Below are 12,349 nucleotides of genomic sequence, written 5' to 3' on the forward strand. Positions count from 1 at the left end.
AGTGCGGTAGGGTTGGCAGCATGCACGACAGACTGCTCTTCAGGCTGGGTACGTCCAGCTCCTCTACCTCCCCTACGTGGCGGCATTTTTCCTAAATTCCACCAACAGAAGTTTTTCACATAAAGTCATAACATTCATACTTTAACTAGTTTAATTTAGGCAAGGTTATAAACATAACATCAACTTAATAGGTGAAGCTAACAGAATACCTTATCCATAGCATGTAACATGTCATAACATTATCATAAACATGGCATAACATAACAATTGTAGCATATCCAAATATCTTAATCATAAACATAACACAGTCGTCAACATCAACATACTACTAGTCATATCATAACATCAGTCACCAACGTCAATCATCATTACAATGTCAGTCATCATAAATAGCAGCGAGTTATGCAATTTAGCTATCGTCCATGCATAACCATACACACATGTGATCTCTTAATTTTAATCGAAAGTCTAGTAGTAGAATCTCTTACCTGGAGATTAGTTAAACTGAGATTTTCTTAACAGTCGTGGTCACGCTTCCTAGGGGAAAGAATCCTAAGCCACAAGGGTAATTAACTCAGTTTAAATAATTCAATTCGTAGTCAATTAAGGATCTAAAAATCCAGTTGATTTAACATGCCCAAAAATCAAAGTCGAACTCGCGTTAGACTTAGTTGGACAAATTTCCAGCTTGGTTTCCAGTTAACTCTAGTCAATTTAATCCAACAATTAACTTAGTTAGGGTAAAAAATAAACCTTAGTTGGGTATGCTAAAACCAAGTCAAACATACCAAGGCTTACCAAAATGGGTCAAAATAGGGTTAAAAGAAGCTTGGCAACTCAAATGGCTCGGTTGGAGGGGAGAAATCGACTGACGGCTTGGCTGAGGTGGGCACATGGCTCGGGTAGGGGCTGCTGGCGCAGGCGTGCTGCTCGGACGCAGGAGGGTGGCTCGCTAAGGCACGCGCGGCTCGGACTCCATACGGCAGCTGGCATAGGTGACTCGGGTACAGTCGGTGAAGGCGCGGCTCGTTTCGTGGCGATTGACAGAGACAGGTCTGCTACGCGACGATCGTCGACCGATGATGGCCTGTTAACAGCACTGCTACACGGCAAACAACGACGTTGCACGAACGATTGGTTAATAAAGTTGTTGCACGATGAACGACGACGTACCACAAACGGTTGTGACGTGCAGACGCTCGGGTCGGGTCGGACGATCGACTGGCTGGAAACACGTAATGCATAAACGGTCAGTCGGCTCGGTTCTCCTTGCTGCGATTGGCAAACAAGTCAGGCGGTGGCGGTTGAGAAGAAATTAGAGTTTTTAGGGTTTTTAGGGTTTGATTGAAGAAGATGATGGGTTTCCACGCATCCCAAAGCCTATTTAATAAAAATAATTCTTTTTATTTATTTTTCTCTTTTTCTCTTTCCCAAAAATCTTCACACTCTCTTTCTTCATTTAAATCCCACCAAATCTCTCTTTAAACTCATATTTTCCTCTCTCTTCAAACCAATCATCTTTATCTTTCAAAAATAAATATCCCTACCTAATTATATTATCTACGTAATATAATTATTTTACGTTCAAAATTTAATTAATTATAAAATCAACTATATAATTAATCAAATTTTCTCAAATACAACCAATTAAATCATAAACTCCAAACATTACAACAATTAGATATTTTTCTAATATCAAAAAAGAAAAAAAACCAAACTTCATAAATCAAATAAATCAACAAAGTAACACCCAAAATTACAAAGACTTAAACTTAAGATAATCAAAATAAATTACCTTAAATTTTAGGAGCGTTACATAAAAATTAAGAAATTAACGAAAAAGAATTTCAAATATTCAAAATTTTCCTTTTTGGAATTATACATTCAAAGTTGAATCACTCCCTAAAATCATGGGAAAGATAATGCAATAATTAATTATTAGGATAAACATTAAGAAATTAACGAAAAATAATTTAAAAGACTCAATATTTTACGCACGTAGATACCAATCCTTCCCTAAAATCATGGCAAATATAATGCAAATAATTATCTTTGGTAAATTAGTTAAGTTTAAATTCAAAATTCAACCCTCTTTAGGCACGTAGATATCAATCATTCCCTAAAATCATGGCAAATATAATGCAAATAATTATCTTTGGTAAATTAGTTAAGTTTAAATTCAAAATTCAACCCTCCCTAAAATTATGTCAAATACAATGCAAATATTAATTATTCAGGATAAAAATGCCGGAATTAAAGGAAACTAAATTAAAAGATTCGATGGGAAGCAACGCGTGGAAAACGATATTCACAATCAACCGGAACGAATGAAAGAACGCAGATGGCCATAGAAATGAAAATTTGAGGAAAGAACCAACATCATTTTTTGTTTTCAAAATTATTTACCAAAAAAACACACCTAAAAAATTAAGTTTACATTCTATTAATTTTAACATTTTTATTTTCTAAATTATTTATGAAAAGTCATTAATTTTGCCTTCCTAAGATTAGATTCATAAGATTATGTCATATACATCTTCTTCCTTCACCCTAGTCTACCATATCTTCTTAATACCTGACCGCTACATCAAACTAAAACGTGAGGGCTACATAAAAAAGAAAAACAGATACCCATTATTGAACCCATGGAGTCCGTATAATATATGAAACAATAATTTAATTTAATATACATCCCTGTTATATAGAATTTACCAGTTTTTGGACTACTCAATAAACGTGTTCCCTTTGAATTTTTTCGATGGCTTTACAAAGAGTGAAGACCGTATTCGATGGTAGATGGATTGAGTCCTCTCGATATATTGATTATCGCGTCCTTGATGTATATGTTCCAGTTTCATCGTCGTTTCAGGAATTTGTAAATTGCATCCAACGTAAACTTTTTCCAAATTCATAACTTTCTGTCTCTAGATCGACCGTTTACTGGACTGATTGTAACAATTCGAACCTCATTCAGATTGTTGATGATAAGCATATATCTTGGATTATGTTAGTCATATCGAAAATCTCCGACAATGATCTACTTGTCATCGTTAACACTGTATCTGCTACTGATATTGAAAATACCCCGTATTTGAGAGAGGACGTGAAATAGCTTTAAATTTCATTAGGGGTACTCCTGAGGACTCGCGTGCCATGTTTTCTGCATTTCAGATGCATTGATCAGAAACAACCCAGGTATAAAAACTACAAATACTCTGTATTTTGACAAATAACACACGATCAATCTAGAAATACACTATAATTCTAAATTATTTTATTTGATTGTTTTTAGGTACATATACAGGTAAAGAAGCAGATGATGAAGGTCAATTTAATACAAACGAACGAAGTCCGGTGGAAAGCGATCTTAAAAGGGAACGGTGGAAAGCGATCCTAAGTAGAGAGCGATCTTAAAAGGGCTGGTGGAAAGCAATCCTAAAAGTCACCGCAACATGAGAGAATAGAGATGGCCACGCATATCTTAAGTGACGGTGGAAAGCGTTTCAAAAAGGAAGGGAGAAAACGATCTTATTTTTCGAAGGAAAAGAGAAGGTTCAAAAAAATTCTAGGGTTTTCTTGGAAAAGTGAAGTGGTTACATGCAGAAAATATAATGTTTTCCAGAAAATGTTTTTTTTTTTTGGAAAATTAGAACATTCAAGAGTGTGCATAGTTTGTATTAACTATAGGGTATTTGTGGTTTTTGTTACCATTGTATTTAGAAATTGAATTTGTCAATTAGGTAGAGGCATTTAACGCATAGTCCTCCCATTTATTATTTAAAAACTATAACTATTTTACTATTTTGCCAATTTAAAAATAAAAATGTCATTTATCCAAAGTAAACCTTATATTTTTCTATTCTTCTTGTCGCCCCTATAAATAGCCTAATTGCATGTAATTAGTTAGCTAAATCTCAACACCTAACATTTCACTAACCATTAGTGGAACTTACTCGGTTAGGTGTTTACATCTCATGTCTACCTATCCCACTAAGTTTTAGTGAGATTATCCAACTAAACGTTAGATTTTCCCATTAACTTTAGTCTAAGGGCAATATGGTCATTTAACCATACAAGTCAAAGTCAAACTTTGACTTTATTAAGTCAAAAGTCAACATTTTGGTTTTTACCATTTTATATGTCTTGACTAATTCCCACCTCCCGATCATGAATACGCATTCATTTTTCTGAAATTCAAATCTCATTTGAATATAAAGTTGGTCAAAGTTTGACTTTTCAAATTCAAAAGTCAGCATTTTTACTTTTTCCAACTTTAACCATTTTCATCAATTCAGAGCTTTAAAAAATGAATCTGTATTCATATTTTTAATATTTAAATCCCATTTAAACATAAAGCTCTATAACTGACGGGTATATCCCATATATTCGTTAATTTCTCTCTCTTTACCTAATTCAAATAATTCGAATTATTCCAACATATTGTTCTAAGTTAATTCCATATGAGCTAGCAGATGAATCTAATGAACCTATAGATCATGGGTTTCAAAGATCCGAGATTAAATGACTAAGCCCTTTTAGACCGAACTAATCAACATTCGTTAACTAACGGCACTACAAGAAGTAGGGAGATTTCCGATGCATAAAAACGTCGGCGACAGTGGAAAAGATGTTGGAAAACCAATTCTCGACGCAGAAAGGAACGTTGGGAAGACCATCGAAAGACCTTTTCCCGACACGTCACCAACAAGGCGTTAGGAATAACCTTCTCCCGACGTTTTCTTCACTGACGTTCCTGATGCATCGGGAGTAAGTAATCCCCGACGTCGACATTTCCAGTATCATTGGTGCGTCAGGAATAACCACTCCCAAAGTGTATATATCCGACGTCGGCCATGCATCGAGAAAAACTATCCCCGACGCGATGGTTGAAGCATATTCTCGATGTTGTAGTGCATCGAGAAATATTTTTAATATGTATTTTTTATATTTTAAATCTATAGTTTTATTTTTTCTTAAAATATTTTTCTTTAATGTTTTTCAATCGAGTCTCTATTTCCTAAAATATTCACATTCATTTTCGATTAAATTAAAGAAAATTTAAAATAAATTAGTAAATAACGAAATACAAACACAAATTCAACAAAAAAATTTGATGTTCATAATACAAAGTTAGCGTTCATAATAAAAAAAATTAATGTTCATAATACAAAAGAGCGCTAAGAAAGTCATACCTCTCTTAACGAGCCTCGTACACCATTCTACACTACGAGTCCTACAACGATACAAAAGTGGCTAAGTTTAATAATATATATGCATATCATTACTGTATACTGTAATTTCAAAAACTTAAAAATAATGAAAACATATATACATATCGCAAAAGCTAGGGATCATCATGTGGTGGTTCTTGTTATGTCTGAATCATGTCTTCTATCAGCTTCAACATTCGTTCCACTTCTGAAACTAACGCTTCGTGATATCTTGTCTGCTATTCAATCTGTTGCATAGCTTGATCAAGCTTAGCCTGTAATTGAAGCTCTACTGTGGATTGCGGACATGACGTCGTGGAACTGCTCGCACTCCTCGTCTTGCAGCCTTCGGCTTGAGTCTCCAACCAAGGCTTTTTAAGTAGTCGGTCGTCTACCCAACACCGTCTCGCATATCTCATCCATAGAGAGTGGATGATTACCTTCTGAGGTAGGCTGGGACAGGAGTTCTAGCATTTGATTCTGCAACAAATTTAGAAACTATCTTAGTAAGTAAAAGATATATTTTATATTAAAGAGGACAAATGAAAGCAAAACGTCCCTTCTTGAACATGTGTTTGTCAAAACAACTCCACACAATCGATCGGCTCCCATCTTTGCTCAGAGAGCTTGTGCTACCGTTGTAGAAACGACTTTGACCCGTTATTATGATTATAAAGCTGCTTCCGTTTAGTACACCATTCTACATTACGAGTCCTACAATGATACAAAAGTAGCCTTGTTCGTTCGTGATTGCTCCTGCATGAAAACAATTATATTATTTATTTCTTATACATATTAAAAGTTGAAATCATAATTAATTATGACAAAGTGTTCAGTTGCTCACCTAGAATGCACGACTCATGTAGTGGTCACAGAGTAAGTGTCAATCCTCATCACATCCCACCAGTAGGTGTGGTGGGTTGGCACGAGCCTCCTCGAGGTCGTTGTACTTTTTGAAGTGTCTGTGACAGTCGCCCTCAAACTCTTTACAAGTGGTAAGCATACATTGCTTGATTATTGAAATCAAGCACAAAAAACTGCTACACATTACAAAAACAACACATTAGCTTGGTTAACTTAAATATATTTCAAATGAAATCATAAATGTGTGGTGGACTTACATGGAGGTCGCCCTTGACGACCTCGATGTATTTTGCACACACATGGAAAATATGCCCACTTAAGGCAACACACGGAAAATGTCTTGCACACACACGCCTATCGCATGGCTAAAGCGAACGGCGTATGGGGAAATAGGCTTCTCCGTGCCAAGGGCGATCGTCATCGAAATTCGCCCATTGGCTGCAACATAGCACTCCAACTCTAAGAGTCGACACTGTGCACGTCTCTTAAGAGTCGGTGTCGTAGATGGTTGAAAAGAGGACCATGCTCAATAAATTATAAGAACATATAATGTTAGAAAAGAAACATGAAATAATCCTAAGTTAAAATACCATTATTAGACTGACCAAAATTGTCTCCTACGGACGACAACCCTCCTACAAGGTTATCTAAATTGTCTGCAAACTCGAGGAACATAGCATCTGTCTCGAGGAAATTAGTGTGTGGGAATGACATAGTGCCTGTAGACATAGAAAACAACCATTCAATAAGAAAATACGAACACATGGCTAAAATCCAAATATATAAACTACACAAATATGTAGGTAGGTGGTTCGTCACTATAATTCATCATCGTATCTTGTTTTGCTTGCATGTGACAAGTGTTCATCAACATCGTCGATGATGTCGTCAATGACATGACGCACAATCGATCTTTCAATGATTGTGGGATCAACGTCAGTTCTGCACAGAGTGTCATCCTCGATGTGCTCATCCACTCGATGGCTGACAACGATTTCTAGTACATTTCAAGTCCTCATTCTCAACATCGTCCACTTCTGACACGTCCCATATACGCTTATTCTGAACGACTTGGATAACTTTCCGATTGCTACCATTTTTTGGGTCATCTAGGTAAAAAACTTGATGTGCTTGTGTCGCAAGAATTACATGTTCCTCCACGAACCAAAAACGGGACATGTTGAGAGATTTATACCCTAGTTCATCGTGTGTTCTTTGAATTTTCTTGACATCTGTGTCATACCACCGACACTTAAATAGCCAGACAAATCCATAGCATTTTGAGTATGCCAACGTATTAGTCTCAAATGTTTCCTGACGGGGATGATTATAAGTTTAATTTTTGTAACAACCGTGTATAATAAATACTCAACAACTATACATAAGAATTACAATGATAAGGAATGTCTTACTTGCGATACTTTGATATTTCGTCTACATTGTTGAGTATGTCCCAATGGAAAAAGCATTTCTCTTCCTGTGATATAGTATGAAGACTTAACGCACCTAAGGATCGTACCTTCTGCTTGAAAATTTCAAACTCACCAATTATCTCGTCCTCTATGATGGTATCATCATTTCGCTCATCTCTTGTGAATCGAGTCTCTATACCAATTAGGTAACGCGAACAAAAGGTGTTCGATTCATTCATCACACACGCTTCTGCAATTGACCCCCCAGGACGTGCTTTGTTTCTGACATACTGTTTTAAAGTGCATAGACTTCTTCCAATGTGATATATTCAACTATAAGAAACCGGACCAGTAACCTTGATTTCATATGGTAAGTGAATGGCTACGTGTACTATAACGCTAAAGAAGGCAGGTGGAAATATTCTTTCCAACTTACAAAGTATGATTGTGATGTCTGCTTGCAATCTGTTCAAATCACTTACTCTTATCAATTTGGCCCACAAGTCACGAAAAAAATTACATAATTCGGTAATAGCAATGTACACGTTTTTCGATAAGAATGATCGAATACCAATAGGTAGCATAGATGTAATAAAACATGACAATCGTGCGTTTTATAAGTCCTAATATTTTCCCATCTCTTTCATGACACATCGCGATATATTGGAAACAAATCCATCGAGAAACTTAATTGATTTCAAAAACTTGCAAAACTCAACTCGTTCTAGTCAACGTGTAGCTCGCGTATGGCTTGACCAATCGATTACCAACTTCTATAAGGTGTAAATCATTTCTTATCTTCAAATCTTGTAGGTTCAACCGAGCATTCATTGTATTCTTGGTTTTTCCTTCGATATTCAACAACGTACCAACCAAATTGTCACAAACATTCTTCTCAATGTGCATTACGTCAAGTTTGTGACGTAACAGTAGTCTCGACCAGTAAAGAAGTTTGAAAAAAATAATTCTCTTCATCCAATTAAGAGCTCTCTTTCTTTTCTTATCCTTTATTGAAGGATGTTTACTCATAACTGGAAACTCTAACTGATCTAGTTGTTCTAAGATTTTGTGCCCATTCATCACCACTGGAGGAGTCCTACGTTCTACCTTTCCATCGTATAGCTTACTTCTACGCCACACGTGGTTCTCTGGAAGATAGCGTCTATGTCATATGAAGGATATTCTACCCCGTATCCCAAACGACAATCTATCACCCATGCATATGAGACATGCCTGATACTCTTTTGTACTCCACCCTGATAGGTTACCATACGCCAGAAAGTCATTAATCGTCCACAACAAGGCTGCATGTAGCTGAAAGAACTGACCTGTAAGACAGTCATACATACGCACTCCAAAAGTCCATAACTCTTTCAGTTCTTCAATCAATGGTTGGAGATACAAATCGATTTCCTTACCAAGAGATCTAGGACCGGGTATGAGCGGTGACATGAAGAAATTTGTCTCTTTCATGCATTTTCATGGTGGCAAATTATAAGGAAGTAACACAACAGGCCACATACTGTATGAGGTACTCATTTAACCAAATATGTTAAATCCATCTAAAGCCAACCCCAAACGTACGTTCCGTGGATCAGAAGTAAAAATCAGGAAATTCAGAATCAAAGTGCTTCAATCCCTCTACATCAGTTGGATGTCTCAACACATCATATGTTTCAACACATTTATCCTTATGCCATCTCATATCAGCAGACCCTTTCTATGATACAAACAAGCGCTATAATCTCGGTACCAAAGGAAAGTGGTGCAATACCTTATGCAAAAAAGAATTTCCCTCTATTATGATTAACCTTGTACTGAGCCTCGCCACATGTAGAACAATGTTGCAAATCAGCAAACTCTTTCTAGTATAATACACAGTCGTACTTTCACGCGTGAATAGTCTCGTATCCTAAGCCCAAGTCATGAAGTTTTCGTTTGGCTTCATAAAATGAACTAGGGATAGTACTACTACACATTGGAAATGCTGCTCTTAAGAGTTCTAACAACATGTCGAACAACTTGTTACTCCAACCATTTAAAACTTTCACATGCATTAACTTAACCAAAAAATTCAAAGACGAAAATTCAGAACAACCAGGGTACAACTCATTGCGTGCTTCATTCAATAAGTCCTGAAATATGTTTGTTGTATCTTCATTTATATCTACCCCAATATTCCTCGACATTTCATCTTTCAAATGGCATTCCTCCGTTTTCTCTTCCTGTTCAATTGGGGCTTGTAAATCATTCAGCATACCAAACATATCATCTTCTTCATTAAACTGTCTACTACTAGCTCCTTCTTTAAAAGGGTTACTACTAGTTCCTTCATCAAAAGGGTTACTACTAGTTTCTTTCTCAAAGTTTTATGTACCTTTAAAGCTTAATGTCTCTCCATGATACATCCATTATGTATTGTAAAGGTATATTCCATTAGTCAGTAGATATCGTTCCACACCCTCTAGTGAGTTCCAATTTAAGTTCATACATCTCTTGCATGGACTTCTTATTCGCCCATAGGCATCAACATGAAACTTGACAAATTCTAAAAATTGAGTCACTCCCTCTCTATACTCAAGGGAAAAATTATTCTTAAGTTTCATCCAACTCTTGTTTATCGTTTAAGTCCCTAAAACATAAATAGGTTTGATTAGAAACATATCCCTCTCTCTCACATTTTAAACTTACTCCCCTAAATATACAATCTCTTAAAATTTTCACTAAAACTAACTTCAAACTACAGAGGCTACCATAACTACAGGATAGCCAGGACAACCTAATTATGAATCACAAACAACTTCAATTTTCGCATCCTACCCACCCCTTCCAACAACGCTACCTTACGAGCTATTCTACTACTACCCCTTCAAACCCTCAGAAATACAAAAAAATTCAAAATAAAAAAGGCTACCATAACTGCAAGATAGTCATCTGAAATCAACAACAAATTAGTTATTCAAAACTACTAAAAAATAAATATTAGAATTGAACTAAATGCTACCATAACTGCAGGAGAGCCAAAACGAATCATAACACATATTATAGAATTTTTAACACAATAATAACCATTGCCCCTTCCCTCCTCGAATTTTCAACTGTAATCTCTCACTTCAAAATTTCAATTCAACCCCTCCCCCCACTCTAAAATTTCAATTCAACCCCCTTTCAAATTCTCAATTAAACCCCCATTCGAAATTTCAATTCAACCACCCCTCAAAATTTTCAATTCAACCCATCTAAAAATTTCAATTCAACCCCTCCTCCCTTTCAAAATTGCAATTCAACCCCTCCAAAATTCCAATTCAACCCCTCCTGAAAATTTCAATTCAACCCTCCTTCCTTCTAATTTTCAACCCACCCCTTCAAATATTCAATTAAACCCCTCACCCCTCTTCAAATTCAACCCAACATATTCAAAATTTCAATTCTCCAAATCAATTTCTCAAATACCCCCTTCAACCCACATTCAAAGTTCTCATTCCAAAACCAAAAATCTATTCATAAACAATATCCTACAACTAATTCATCACTAAAATCCTAAAACTAATTTTGAAAAACAAAAAAATAAACTAAACTAACATTTTTTTTCAAATTTTGGATTTTAAACTTACCTCAACTAGGAATGTACGGTGGCAGACGGCGGGAGAGGGACGATGGCAAGCTCACAGCGGTGACGGCCGGACGCTTCTTTTCTCTTCAATCGCATTATAATCGTTCTTTCATCGCTTATCTTCTTTTTCGTTTTGGTTTTGTGTTTCACATAACTAAAACATCAATTTATAGAAGAACTCCCCACGTAACACGAAAACTTTGGGAGATTCTCTTACTCCGAAGAAGTTTTCGATGAATAACTAATGGTGTCGGGAATCTCGTCGTGCTCCTGACCCTATTTTCGATGCACATAAAATGCGTCGGGCGATCCCCTTACTCCCAACGAAACCCCCGACGCCATGCAAAATGCATCGTGGATATCTATCTGACACAATTAATGTTCGATAATTTTTTATTGTTGGTTCCCGATGCTTGCATGCTGCATCGGGATAAGTTATTATTCCCGACATCTATATCACCGCATCAGGAAAATGGGTCTTTTCCGACGAGAGTAAATTTGGCGTCGAGATAATGGATCGTTCTCGACATTTTTTCTTTCGACGCCTTTTTTTGCATCAGGATAACCTCGATTTCTTGTAGTTCAAGTCATTCCACTAAAGTCCCGTAGATGCACTCCCTTCACTATAAATATATTTCTGTTCATCTGATATAACCATGATCTGTAAGGGAAAAAGTAGGCTATTTGATGAACTTATGAAGTCTAAACGCATGAGAATAGAATAAAATAAGGGAAAAAGTAGGCTATTTGATGAACTTATGAATAACATAACTCGAAAGAGCCTTATCCCTGTTTTACTGTATTATTGAGCTCTTATAGTATGATTTGTAGGCAAAAGAAGTGAAGCTCGACAAAATAATGTTACGCGAGAAGACATATTCTACCAATGTGAGAAGAAAGAAAGAAGCTAGGCATTTAAGGCACTAGCAAACAAAATTGGTTGACGAAAAATTCAAAGAAAGGATGAAATGACGTATATGCGACACTATTGCAGCTTTTTAGAGGCATTAATAGCGTGTGACGTCCTGTTAACATCAACACTCGCCTATAAATAGAGTCTCTCACTTCAAAACAAGGAATGCGTAAATTGGCCAGAGAGCTAGTGCATACATTGATCATCCTCTTCTTTCCATTGAGTTTTAGATGAGAGCTTAAAACAAAAGAGAGAGAAGGTTCTTCCCCTTCATCTTCCCCCTTATCAATAGACTAAAATTAGAGCCAAGGAGTATAAGAAATCATACTCAGAGGCT

The sequence above is a fragment of the Cucumis melo genome, chromosome 7, assembly GCF_025177605.1.
Source record: "Cucumis melo cultivar AY chromosome 7, USDA_Cmelo_AY_1.0, whole genome shotgun sequence".
Classification (NCBI taxonomy): domain Eukaryota; kingdom Viridiplantae; phylum Streptophyta; class Magnoliopsida; order Cucurbitales; family Cucurbitaceae; genus Cucumis; species Cucumis melo.